Source organism: Pantherophis guttatus, chromosome 3, assembly GCF_059756535.1.
Source record: "Pantherophis guttatus breed Tessera chromosome 3, ASM5975653v1, whole genome shotgun sequence".
NCBI lineage: Eukaryota > Metazoa > Chordata > Lepidosauria > Squamata > Colubridae > Pantherophis > Pantherophis guttatus.
The window spans coordinates 12,718,966-12,732,714 of NC_142065.1; the positions used below are offsets into that span (position 1 = coordinate 12,718,966).

At 44.5% G+C, this 13,749-nt stretch overlaps 1 protein-coding gene and 1 long non-coding RNA gene across 5 annotated transcripts in view; one reads left to right on the forward strand and one right to left on the reverse strand.

Moving 5' to 3' along the window:
- CDH4 (cadherin 4) overlaps nt 1-13,749 on the reverse strand; it is a 1,168,269-nt gene that overhangs the window by 461,105 nt on the left and 693,415 nt on the right. The window lies entirely within an intron of this gene.
- Nucleotides 6,430-9,772, forward strand: LOC117674901 (uncharacterized). The gene is made up of 3 exons (XR_015733630.1): nt 6,430-6,680; nt 7,615-7,676; nt 9,612-9,772. It is a non-coding gene; the product is annotated as an uncharacterized LOC117674901 (long non-coding RNA).

Sequence of the window (13,749 nt, forward strand, 5' to 3'; positions counted from 1 at the left end):
TTCTGAATCCATTTTACAACATGTTGCATATAGCCATTTTTTTTTTTTTTTGCAAAGATAGTTCACCTGATTTGGCATTGTTTTTGAGGTGTACAAAAAGAAATACTCATTAGACGGAGAGGGTCACCATGTTTTTCAGTAAAGTGGAACAATATTTGGACCTGACGTTGGCTAATTTATTTATTTATTAGATTTTTAGCCTGCCTTTATTATTTCATAAGTAACTTAAGGCAGCGAACATATCTAATACTCCTTTCTCCTCCTCTTTTTCCTCACAACAACAACAACCCTGTGAGAAGGGTTGGACTGAGAGAGACAAAGTGACTGGTGTAATTCACTAGTTTATTTTCGTGCTTAAGGCTGGACTAAAACTCATCATCTCCTGGTGATTGGCCTAAAGTCACCCAATCAGCTTTCATGCCCTAGGCAGGACTAGAATCACCGTCTCCTGTTGATTGGCCCAAAGTCACCTAGCTGACTTTCAGACCTAAGGCAGGACTAGAACTCACAATCTCCTAGGGAGTGGCCCAAACTCACTCAATCATCTTTCATACCTAAGGCAGGACTAGAACTCACAATCTCCTGGAGATTGGCCCAAACTCACTCAATCAGCTTTCATACCTAAGGCAGGACTAGAACTCACAATTTCCTAGGGAGTCCCCCAATCAGCTTTCATACCTAAAGCAGGACTAGAACTCACAGTCTCCTGGAGATTGGCCCAAAGTCACCTAGCTGACTTTCATACCTAAGGCAGGACTAGAATTCACAGTCTCCTAGGGAGTGGCCCAAACTCACTCAATCAGCTTTCATGCCTAAAGCAGGACTAGAATTCACAGTCTCCTGGAGATTGGCCCAAAGTCACCCAATCAGCTTTCATACCTAAGGCAGGACCGGAACTCATTATCCTGTTTTCTAACCTGGTACCTTAACCACTATATCAAACTCACTGCTTTCGATTTTCTGTACCTTTAAGCTTCCCTGTAAAAGGACACACCTTTTCCTGAGCTTAACACAATAGTCACAATATAGTCAAGAGAACATATATTTGACATTTATGGAGTCAACAACACGATGCAATCCTGAAAATGGAGTGCAGCTCATGGCTGATTTCACTGCATCAAAGGCATCTTTAAACGCTTTACATTTCAACCCGGCATCCCTTTAGTTTCCAAGTTCTTTTTTGTGCCCTGTCTTGAGCAAAGAGAGAGAGAACGCCCATGCAGTTGACAGGAAAAATCCAAGCAGATTTTTGCATGAATTTGGGAGTGAGGTTTGCAGAGCTGCTGGGTGGGAATACACACACCCCTTGAATTTAGGATGGATGGGTTTGCAAGAGAAGAAGAAAAAAAACGGCAGGAGACTTGTCTGCAGAGATGGCAGCAGACAGGCAGGGAGAGGCAACAAAAGAAAAAATTGTGGAAGTAGGCAGAAAAAAAAGAAAAGAACAGGCAGCAGACTAGAGGCTGAAGGGAAGGCATAATATAAGCAGACAGTCTGTAATACAATACACACAATAGCCTGAAAAGCACCCAGAGTGGAAGTGAGACTTGGCCAAGAACACGCCAAGATCAAAAAACGAAGCAGGAAGTCAAGAATGTGAATGCACAAAGCCAGATGCCAAAGTTGCTTCCAGCGACAGAAAGCGGTCCCCGCACAGTGAGAGCCTCCTCTCCCCTCTTCGCGTGCACAGGTGAGGTTTTCTCTGCTCAGCACTTGCTCATAATGAGACCCTGAGCTGGCTTGTGGAGGCAGCATCTTTCGGCTTGCTCATTAGGTGCTTTCTTCGCCAGGTTGCAGGATTCTCGACTCAGTGGTTTGTTCTGCTTCTCGGAGCCTGGCGCTGAGGTCACGTCGCTTCTCTCACTTCTAGAGAACAATAGTCTTACACTGACACCCCCTAAATAGCAGAATTCCAGTATTTGAGGGGCTGCCACAAAGAAGAGGGGGAGTGGGTCAACTCATTTTCCAAAGCACCAGAATGCAAGACGAGAAACAAGGGATGGAAACTCATCAAGGAGAGAAGCAACCTGGAGCTAAGGAGAAACGTCCTGATAGTGAGTTCCATTATTTGGAAAAATATTGCACCAAAGCACCAGAGGGGAGGGGAAGAAACAATGGATGGAAACTAATCAAGGAGAGAAGCAACCTGGAACCAAGGAGAAAATTCCAAACACTGAGGACAATTAACCAGTGGAACAGCTTGCCTTCAGAAGTTGTGGGTGCTTCATCACTGGAGGTTTTTAAGAAGAGACTGGACAGTCACTTGTCTAGGATCTCCTGTTTGAGCAGGGGTCCTCCAAGGTCCCTTCCTCCAAGGTCCCTTCTAGCTCTATTCTATTCTAAATAAATGAACAACTTTCTAGAAATGAAAAGAAGGACTAGGAGTGACACGATAGTAGTCTTCCATTATTTGAGGGGCTGCCACAAAGAAGAGAGGGTCAACTTATTTTCCAAAGCAGGAGAAGGCAAGACAAGAAACAATGGATGGAAAATAATCAAGGAGAGAAGCAACCTGGAGTTGAAGAGAAACTTCCTAATCATGAGGATAATTGACTAGTGCCGTAATGGCAAACCTATGGCACACGTGCCGCAGGTGGCACACGTAGCCATATTGGTGGGCACGCAAGCTCAGCTTGTGGGATGCTTAGATCTGGCCCATGGGGCCACCCAGGAAAGAGCTAAGGACCAGCACATGGTGCCTTTGCCAGGGAAAACAGAGTTCTGTTTTCCCTGGCAGAGGCTCCAAGAGACCGGTGCAGTTGAAAACAGAGCTCACGGAGGGCAGCGTGCGCCCCTTCTGGCTCTGTTTTCACTGACAGGGTTGCAGGAGGCCGTAACAGCTGGAAATGGAGCTCGGCAGCCCGTTTTCGCTGGCAGAGCACTCGGGCCACCAAAGGCATCCCCAACACAAGTGACATCAAGCTGGCCATGCCCACCCTGGCCCCCTGAGGTCAAACACAACCCTGATGCAGTCCTCAATGAAATCGAGGTTTGACATCCCTGGCTTAAAGGTAAAGGTGAGGTTCCCCTCACACACATGTGCTAGTCGTTCCTGACTCTAGGGGATGGTGCTCATCTCCGTTTCAAAGCCAAAGAGCCAGCGCTATCCGAAGACGTCTCCATGGTCATGTGTCCGGCATGACTAAACGCCAAAGGTGCACGGAACGCTGTTTCCTTCCCACCAAAGGCGGTCCCTATTTTTCTACTTGCATTTTTTTACGTGCTTTCGAACTGCTAGGTTGGCAGAAGCTGGGACAAGTAACGGGAGCTCACCCCATTATGCGGCACTAGGAATTCGAACCGCTGAACTGCCAACCTTTTGAAACCCCTTAAAACCTCTTTAAAGCCCTGGCTTACATCAAGGCAAAAAAAAAAATGCCTTCTTCTGTCTTTCTCTCTCTCACTTCTTCATATAGCTGGCTTTTAGCAAAGTCCTAATAATCACTCTGTTAAGGATCCCTGATCAATCCTTGATCAGTTCTGAGCTTCTTACCCAGCCCCTTCCAAGTCTCAAGCAATTTCCAAATGTAACTTTTGTGACAAAATGCATAAAAGCAGCGTTGGCATCCTAGCATCGACCCTGGCTTCTCATCCCTTTGACACAAAATCAGTTTGCTGCGGATGACATTTTTGCCTCTCTCGGTGTGTGAAGCAGTCCTTTATCTTACCCCCACCCAGCTTGCTCCTGCCTTTTCTGTTCCATCTAGAATTTTCTTTATCAGAAAAGGTATTGGATTCCCCCTCCTCCAATTTCTTGATTAGGATCACATTTCATGAGAAAGCCAACTCCTTGTCAAGTTCAGTATCTCCCATTATTGGCAGGAATACAGGCAGGCTGCTCTGATATAAATCACTTTTTCCAGGCCAAACCTCTTAAAAAAATTAAACAATGCTTTGTTGCATGCGAGTGGAGCTCAAGAGGACAACAAATCTATTGTCTAACAATTTGTAGATTCGCGGTGGTTGGGTGGTTGGGTGGGAGGCAGAAACAGAAGGCGATGCAATAATCCAACTTTCATTTACTTAAGAAATATGATGAATTTGTTCTATTTTGGACCATTGAAAAACCTGGAAGACTTTTGACCAATTATATCATCTTGGTTAAGCACTCTTACTCTTGAGTCAATTAATCTTTTGCTTCAGTCAATATCTCTTTAGTAAACTGCACACTAGAAGCTTTCTAATGAATATTATTAGCGCTACATGCAAACAGAAAGTACTTACGGCAAAACAAGTAGTTAACACTCATCTTTGTCTCAAATCAATTTCTCTCTTTGGAGAAGTCAATAGTGGATGTGCTGCGGATGGTCTGATCAGATGGGTCTCTGTTTACCAATAATCTCTAGAGCTATTAGACAGTATTTACCCAATATGTTGCAAACTTGCACAAATGAGGCCATGAATTAGTTCAGAATGTCTATTCAAATGAAATGAAGCTCAATGGGTAAGATATAACACACAGCTATGATCATAAAGAATGCTTTGATTGAGCTGAACTATATGTCCAATGTGCCTAATAAAAAATTGGCAGCTCTTGACTGAGATATTTTAATAGAGCAGATTAAAAACTAACTTGTCTGTGGGCTCTATGTCTAATAGGCTAGAGGTAAGGCCATTATCATTGGCCACTGCAAAATAGGCTAGCTCATTTTAATATGTGGAATTCGTTTAGTTACCTTGAAAAAGAGAAAGAGGAGACTAAGGTTAAAATAATTATCCTTCCAAAAAAGGAAAGGAAAAAAGGGAAGGAAAGGAAAGGAAAGTAATAGAGAAAGAGAAAGAGAAAGAGGAAAGGAAAGGAAAGAAGAAGGAGAAAGAGGAAAGGAAAGGAGAAAGAGAAAAAGGAAAGGAATAGAGAAAGAGAAAGAGGAAAGGAATAGAGAAAGAAAGCGAAAGAGGAAGGGGAAAGGAAAGGAGAAAGAGAACAAGGAAAGGAATAGAGAAAGAGAAAGAGAAAAGAAAGGAAGGGAAGGGAAGGAATAGAAAAAGAGAAAGAGGAAAGGAATAGAGAAAGAAAGAGAAAGACGAAAAGGAAAGGAAAGGAAAGGAGAAAGAGAAAAAGGAAAGGAAAGGGATAGAGAAAGAGAAAGAGGAAAGGAATAGAGAAAGAAAGAGAAAGACAAAAAGAAAAGGAAAGGAAAGGAGAAAGAGAAAAAGGAAAGGAAAGGGATAGAGAAAGAGAAAGAGGAAAGGGAAGGAATAGAGAAAGAGAAAGAAGAAAGACAAGGAATAGAGAAAGAGGAAAGCAATAGAGAAAGAAAGAGAAAGAGGAAAGGGAAGGGAAGGGAAGGGAAAGGAAGGGAAGGGAAGGGAAGGGAAGGAAAGGAAAGGAAAGGAAAGGAAAGGAAAGGAAAGGAAAGGAAAGGAAAGGAAAGGAAAGGAAAGGAAAGGAAAGGAAAGGAAAGAAGATGATAGACAGGTCTGCAGAAAGTGTCTGTTTCCTTTACCACATTTTCACCAAATTTAAAAATAATTAATCTTCCTTTGCATTAATACAACGATGTACAACAGTGTTTGTCAACCTTGGCAACTTTAAGATGAGTTAGCACCCCAATTGTTAAGTGAATCTGGGGTCTCCATTGATTTTGCTTGTCAGAAGATTGCAAAAGTTGATCATATGAGCCCGGGACACTGCAAGCGTCATAAATACGAACCAATCGCCAAGCCTCTAAATGTTGATCCTGTGGCCATGGGGATGCTGCAACAGTCGTAAGTCTGAACAATATTCACTTTTTCACTACTGTGGTAACTTTGAACGGTCACTAAATGAATTGTTGTCAGCCGGGGACTACCTGTACTTACATTCAGGACAATGGTGGGTTGCTCCCGGTTTGGTCCGGTTCTATAGAACCGGTAGTGAAACCAGCGGGAGGCTCTGCCCACCCGCCACATCGTCATCATGGGTGATCTGCGCAGGCGCAGAAGCGTGTGCACTCCCGCTGTGAACCGGTAGTATAGGTAAGTGGAACCCACCCCTGGTTCAGGAGCACACCTTCCAAGAAGTCACAGATCCAATATCTTCCCTACAAACTGCTTCATTTGCTGCAAGATGGCAAAAGCGAAAAGGCACTCCGGAGGCTGCCAGCCCTTTACAATTTACACCCAGTAGGACCTACAACTCATCTTGGTTCCTGGAGCAGAGCTCACCAACTGCTTCCTCAGAGCCACCAGGGGTACTGTTCAACTAATGAGATTATTTGCAATTAAAGATTGAGCTAGCAGGGAAATCTTCCTTGCTTCCTCTTTCTGGCCAGCCCAGACAGTCTTCCTTCTTGTCAATAAATATTTCCACTGGGCTTCTGGCCTTGTTGCGGGGGCTTTTGTAATGATTAACTCTGCATACAGTGGCCCAAATGACCCCGTGAATTAATCAATGGGTTTTTCTCTCTCTCTCTCTGTCTCTCGCTCCATGAGCAAAGTTCAAGTTCTCGGAGCAAGCAGCAATGGAGGCAAGGTTTAATTATTCGTGGAGCAGGGAGTAAATAAATCCCAGCTAACTCCATTTTTTGAGATGGAAGTCGCGCCACCCGTCTCTGCTGCATTAACCACCACCGTTTCTGCAATGCTAGTTCGTTATCTAGCAACGTTCCAGACAGGCGTATATACCTTTCTAAGGATTGAAGATTTAGACCAGACTCTGCAGATGTGAGATTTTGCCAAGCAATGATATTTGGACAAGGGTGAGCTTCAAAAATTTTAGCGAGGGGTTCTCTGCATGGTTCCTGAGTGGGTGTAGCCATGGTGGGTGTGGCCTAGTTGGCCTCCTGCATCACGGCAGGGGGGGTGTTTTTGCCCTCCCCAGGCTCCGGAGGCTTTCTTTGAGCCTCCGGAAGGGCAAAAACAGCCTCCCCAGGCCCTCTGGAGGCCCGAACTTTCAGTAGGCCCATTTTTTGCCCTCCCTGAGCCTCCACATGCGCCCTGCACTTAACTGCATCCAAAACAGGCCATGTGTGGACTCCTGGGAGGGGCGGGGTGAGCCAGGAGTGGGATTTGGGGATTCTCCAAACTGCACAGAATCTTAGCTAGAGGTTCTCCCGAACCCCTGTGAACCTCCAGCAGCCCACCCCTGTATTTGGAATCTTTTAAGGTAAATGTGATGGGGGGGGGAAAGGGTCATTGGGAACCATATCACTTTACTTTTTTTATTTGTTAACTTAGTTGCTCAAATTTATAGCTTGCACCAGTTCCCAATATATTAGACCAGAGTTCCCCAAACTTTTCGACTTTGCAACCTGGTGCAGTGAGGAGAGGGGATGGTTCCACTTGAGTGGCGGGCAAGTATGCGTATGTGTGCAGCTCCATTGGCACGAGTGGTGGGCATGCGCACCCACCACTCGTGCAAATGGAGGTGCACACACTTCAGTCAGCTGCTCATGCTGGCTCACCTCCCACTTTCACGGCCCAGTTCTAAACAGCTCAAGGCGAGGGAATGGGCCGCGGCCCAGGGGTTGGGGACCTCTGCTTTAGACAGCTTACATAAAATGAGAGCAGATCCAAGCATTTATAATACGATACCAGAAATGAAATGAATATACTCGGGCTGCGCAAAGCATTTGAATGAGGTGCTTCACAACAGGCAAACCCTTGAATTCAGATCTCTTGGACGTTTGTCAGGTTTCCATATCTGGACTATGAACATCTAGATGGCCACTAGATGGCAGCAAGAAGAAATAAAGGTAAGTCCTCAACTTATGACTGTTCAAAGTTTTGATAGACCTACCTGAGGGGTTACTTATAACCAGTGGTGGGATTCAAATAATTTAACAACCGTTTCCCCCAGGGTCAGGTTGGCTGTCATCCCCGTTTCCCCCAGGGTCAGGTTGGCATGGCCCATCCCCGTCCTCCAGCTCCACCACACATGCCGGATGAGCCTCCTGCGATGGCCAACCTGACCCTGGGCAAACTGGTTGTTAAATTATCCCCCCTGCTATCAAAGTGGATCCTGGACGCTGTGCTGCAATGGAGAAATGGGAAATGGAGAGGCCGACACGAGGGAAGGAGGAGGAGCAGGGAGAAGAAAGAGGAAAAGTGGCCCTCTACTCCCTACACGCTGGCCACTCTGTTGCCCGTTTCTCCATTGCGGTGCAGTGCCCAGGAACCACTTTGATAGCGGGGGCGGTAGATAATTTAAAAACTGGTTTGATCGAACCAGAGCGAACCGGCTGAATCCCACCACTGCTTATGACTCAATGTCCGGACAGTTGTCCTCTCAGTCACATGATCGCACTGTGGACACTCAGCAACCCGGCTGCTTTAATCGCCATTGGCAGTGTCCCATAGTCACATGATAGTGTTTTATGTTGGTTTTACTGAAACAGGCATTTACTTCCAGTTTTTGGCAAAAATGTGCCCATAGGAAGCCATTGGTTCACTTAACAACTACAATGTTCACTTCACAACTAGATTTGCTTGCTGACCATGGTGATTTATTTAATGGCCATCACAAAAAAAAAAAAAAGGTCGCTAAACCAGGCTGGTCACATGGCTCACTCATTTTATGACCATAAAAGTTGCAATCGTAACAGGCAGGCTTCATTATGGTCATAACCAGTGGTGGGATTCAGCGAATTCGCACCACTTCGGAAGAACCGGTTGTTAACTTTCTGAGCAGTTTGGCAAACTGGTTGTTAGAAGAAATCGTTAGGGCAGAGAACCGGTTGTTAAATTCCTTGAATCCCACCACTGGTCATAACTTGAGGAAAAGCTGTATTATACTGTAGAACAGGGCTGTCAAACTCATGGCCCACAGGCCGGATGCCTCATGTGCTGGCCACGCCCACACCCAGTTTAGCGAAGGGGGAAAAAAAGTCCTGATATGTCACACAGGGGTGGGTTCTAAAAACTTTTACTACCGGTTCTGTGGGCGTGGCTTATTTTGAGGGTGTGGCTTGGTGGGGGAGGGTAAAGTGACTGGGTGGGTGTGGCCAACTTTTTTTTTTTACTTTTAAAAGCATTTTTTCTACAACCTTAAAGAAAAAAAATGCTTTTAAAAGCCCCTGACGATCAGGCAACTCAGCTGGGATCACCAGAAGCTTTTAAAGGCATTTTTTTTCCTACAACCTCTTCAGCTGAAGAGGTTGTAGAAAAAATGCTTTTAAAAGCCTCTGATGATCCTAGCTGAGCCGCACAATCATCAGAGGCTTTTTTTTTTTTTTACTTTTAAAAGCATTTTTTTGGCCGAAGAGGTTGTAGAAAAAATGCTTTTGAAAATAATAAAAAAAAAGCCTCTGATGAGGAGGGCGGGGTAAGCGAGCAGCGACCGGGCCGGGGACTGGTTCGGGGGCGTGGTTAGCCAATGTTATTATCGGTTCTCCGAACTACTACAAATTTTTACTACCGGTTCTTGTGAACCGGTGCGAACCGGGAGCAACCCACCACTGATGTCACGTGACATGCAAGTTTGACACCCCTGCCATAGAAGATTCTACTCATCTAGCCATCGTTGGTTGTACATGAGTATTGCAGCCCACATTTTGATAGTCCTAGTAAGGACATCTCATTCCATTATTAAAGCCGCCATATCTTTTCCAAGGCTTGAACAGCTGCTCTAAACATGTTGCTCACTGTTTTATAATTGTATGAATAACCACTTTGTTTTTTTCTTTTCCTAGCAGGGGTGTCCACAGGGTATGGTCACCAAAGTCAACATGGCAGCCCCCATCCCATCAATGCAATCAACCTCTGCTTGTATTTGGTTTTATGTGTATCACAAGTGACCCTTGCAAAAGATGTCACAATGTGGAAAAAAATAAATAAAAAACCACAACCCATAGGTGCCCTTGTATATTGCAAAGCATCTTATTCAGTGGTGGGTTTCAATTTTTTTTTACTACCGGTTCTGTGGGTGTGGCTTGGTGGGCGTGGCAGGGGAAGGTTACTGCAAAATCCCCATTTCCTCCCAATCAGCTGGGACTTGGGAGACAGAAAATAGACGGGGGCAGGGCCAGTCAGAATTTTTACTGCCAGTTCTCCGAACTATTCAAAATTTCCGCTACTAGTTCTCCAGAACTGGTCAGAACATTCTGAAACCCACCTCTGATCTTATTCCAATGCTTTTTCACAGTCTTAAAACACACGTCTAAATATTCTCCCTGTGCTTTTTTTTCCTGCTGGATGTGCTGATGCAAAAATATTGTCCAAATATTTCTGAAGAGGAAGACAATCATCAAATATTTTGCTGGTTTGTCAGCCCACTGTATTTGATTCCAGTCTGAGGCCTGCCTGACAGCATTTGACAGGTTACATGGTATTTTAGTAACAGGCAATATACTGGTGATTGCTCCACCACAATATTTAGTATTTTACTCGTGTTTAATGTTTGACAAGATCTCCTATTTGGACTTGCGTCTTTTTCAACAAGAGGCAGTTTCCACATGTTGCAGAGCCAGCAATTTTAAAAACTAAAGGTCTTGCCATATATTTTTTTCCTGATGCAGCAGTGTTCAGCTATTTAAAAACCAAATGAATAATACAGACTAACTGAATTCACAGAAAGGAAGGATCTCCTTCTACTCAAAGCTCATGAGATTATAACATGCACCAGAGCTACAATTTTCCAAGCGTGAAAAGCCGAGACACTCGATTAAAAAGAGTTAAAAATGTGCCAAGGATTTCATTCCTGCTTTTGCCCTGCCTTCCAAATCATCTTCTTCTTCTTCTTCTTCTTCTTCTTCTTCTTCTTCTTCTTCTTCTTCTTCTTCTTCTTCTTCTTCTTCTTCTTCTTCTTCTTCTTCTTCTTCTTCTTCTTCTTCTTCTTCTTCTTCTTCTTCTTCTTCTTCTTCTTCTTCTTCTCCTTTTCCTCCTCCTCGTCCTCCTCCTCCTCCTCCTCCTCCTCCTCCTCTTCCTCCTCCTCCTCCTCTAGATTTTTATCTCACTGTGGGAAGCCTCCCCCCATTTTACAGTTTCCAGAAAAACTGGGTTTTTCTTCCAACATCACCTTTATTGTTTTATAAGTGACTCAAGACAGTGAACATATATAATACTCCTTCCTATTTTTCTCACAACAACAACCCTGGAATGTGGGTTGTACTAAGAGAAAGTGATTGGCCCAATGTCACCCAGTCAGCTTTCATGCCCAAGGCAGGACTAGAACTCCCGGCTCCTAGTGATTGGCCTAAAGTCACCCAACCACCTTTTATGCCAAAGGCAGGACTAGACACACCCAATTCCTGCAACCGTTCTTCATATGTTTTATCCTCCACTCCCCTAATCATCTTTGTTGCTCTTCTCTGCACTCTTTGTAGAGTCTCCACATCTTTTTTACATTGTGGTGACCAAAACTGGATGCAATATTCCAAGTGTGGCCTTACCAAAGCATTGTTGTTGTTGTTGTTGTTAGTTCCGAAGTCGTGTCTGACCCATCGCAACCCCATGGACAACGTTCCTCCAAGCCTTCCTGTCCTCTACCATCTTCTGGAGTCCATTTAAGCTCATGCCTACTGCTTCAGTGACTCCATCCAGCCACCTCATTCTCTGTCGTCTCCTTCTTTTGCCTTCAATCTTTCCCAGCCAGCATTAGGCTCTTCTCCAGTGAGTCCTTCCTTCTCATTAGGTGGCCAAAGTATTTGAGTTTCATCTTCAGGATCTGGCCTTCTAAAGAGCAGTCAGGGTTGATCTCCTCTAGGACTGACCGGTTGGATCGCCTTGCAGTCCAAGGGACTCACAGGAGTCTTCTCCAGCACCAGAGTTCAAAGGCCTCCATTCTTTGGTGCTCAGCCTTTCTTATGGTCCAACTTTCACAGCCATACATTGCAACTGGGAAAACCATAGCCTTGACTATACACACTTTAATCATAATGAAACCTGACCATTACGGCTATAAGTCGTAAATCGGGTCACCCATCATTCTCTGCTGCCAAGGAAGAGGTTTTCAGCATGCATACCACAAACCACAAGTGGACTAGCAGATCATTTCTCTACCATTTTCCAATACTGCGATTGCCTTGGCAATCACGCTTCATTTATTTTCGGGTTTATTTCTGAGCTCGCATAATACATTGATCCAGAAGTAAATCGAAGCAGCTAAGTTTGCCATGCAAAGTAAGTCAAGAATGATCAGGAGAGAATTATTCAAAATTAAAAGGAACCAACGTTAGAGCCTGTAGTGTAAATAATACACTGACTTGGTTAAGTATGAAAACATTAGCCCTTTGACGTTGGCCAGAACAGGAAACCAAGGTTATTAATACAAATACTATTTTTATGAAAAGGTGGTAGTAGCAAAATCTTGCAAATCTGAAAGGACCTCTCCCCTTCCTGCCTTCATGTTCAAGAGGACCAGGGAGGATCAAATCTGAGATGCTTTCTCAAATTACATTCCTGCTTTGGACTCAGATTTCTCTTATCTGACCATTGTCCTGGTTGAGGCTCTTCTTCCTGATCTTCAAAGTTATTCTCACAGCCCATTAGAGTTAACATGAAAGACACGAGTCTGTATCCATTGACCTTCAGAACATGCCAAAATATTGTGCTGATTGATGGGAGTATGTTGGGTTTGGCCCAAAAGAAATCAACTCTGCGAGGTTCATCAAAATTCTGCTGCTGTGGCAAAAACCTAGCAATTTTCATCCCAAGCTGAGCTAAAACTCCTCACACTTCCTACCTCAGCTGGCAAGAATAATGCTTAGAGCGCTAGAAGAAAAATGCAGATTTGCAGACAGAGCAACTCGGTTCAGACTGTGCTCCATCCTTAAAAACATTGGCAACACAGATCTATTCAATGAATTGATTTGTCAGATGGTTTTAAATGACCGTCATGCCAAGTTATAGATACTGTGGATATTTAAAACTGTGTGCCCTTATCTGTTCTCATGGAGAGTTAATTATTCAAACGGAGAAAGCAGAGAGGAGAAACCCCAGAGAAAAACATGAAAGGGTATGGTTTATTTATTTAGCATATGGCATATCATATAGGGACTAGCAATATATATCCACATTTCACCTAGATTAGTAAAGCACAATAAAATATACATGTTAAAAAGATCTGTGTTCAAATACCAATGATTAGGCCAGGGATGGCGAACCTTTTCGGCACCCAGTGCCCAAACTGGAACGCACTTGCATGCGCCTGCATGTGTGAGTGCCAGAGCGCTGGAAACCCAAAAACCAGCTGGCTGGCGTGCGCATGCCTGTTTTTCGGGCCTGTTTTTTGACTGGTTTTGGCCCAAAAAACACCCCCAAACCGGCCAAAAAACAGCCTGAAAACAGTTCGAAAAATGGCCAGAAAATGGCCCAAAAAACTGCCTGTTTTGGGGCTGTTTTCAGGTCGTTTTTCTAGCCCTCTGGCGCCCATGAAGACCAGCTAGCGCACCAGAAACCAGAATAGTAGCTGGCGATGGCGTGTGTGGTCACAGAGAGCGTGCCATAGGTTCACCATCATTAGTCTAGACCAGGGGTCAGCAACCTGCGGCTCTGGAGCCGCATGTGGCTCTTTCACCCCTCTGCTGTGGCTCCCTGTCACTCAAAATATGTGTCATAACTGTCAATGTGCGACACCCACCGGCACACAATTTATTGAGCTTTTCAACCCCCGGTAGGCCAGCTATGGATAAATTCAAGAAAAGAACATTTTCAGAAGAAAACAGAATGTTTAATTCATCTATATATGCTAATTTTGTGGCCCCTCAAGAAATAGTCAGGCACGGGAAGGGTTTTGTGGCTTCCGGTGTTTTCTTTTCTGTGGGAAACGGGTCCAAATGGCTATTTGAGTATTTAAGTTTGCAGACCCCTGGTCTAGACCATCTAAATGTC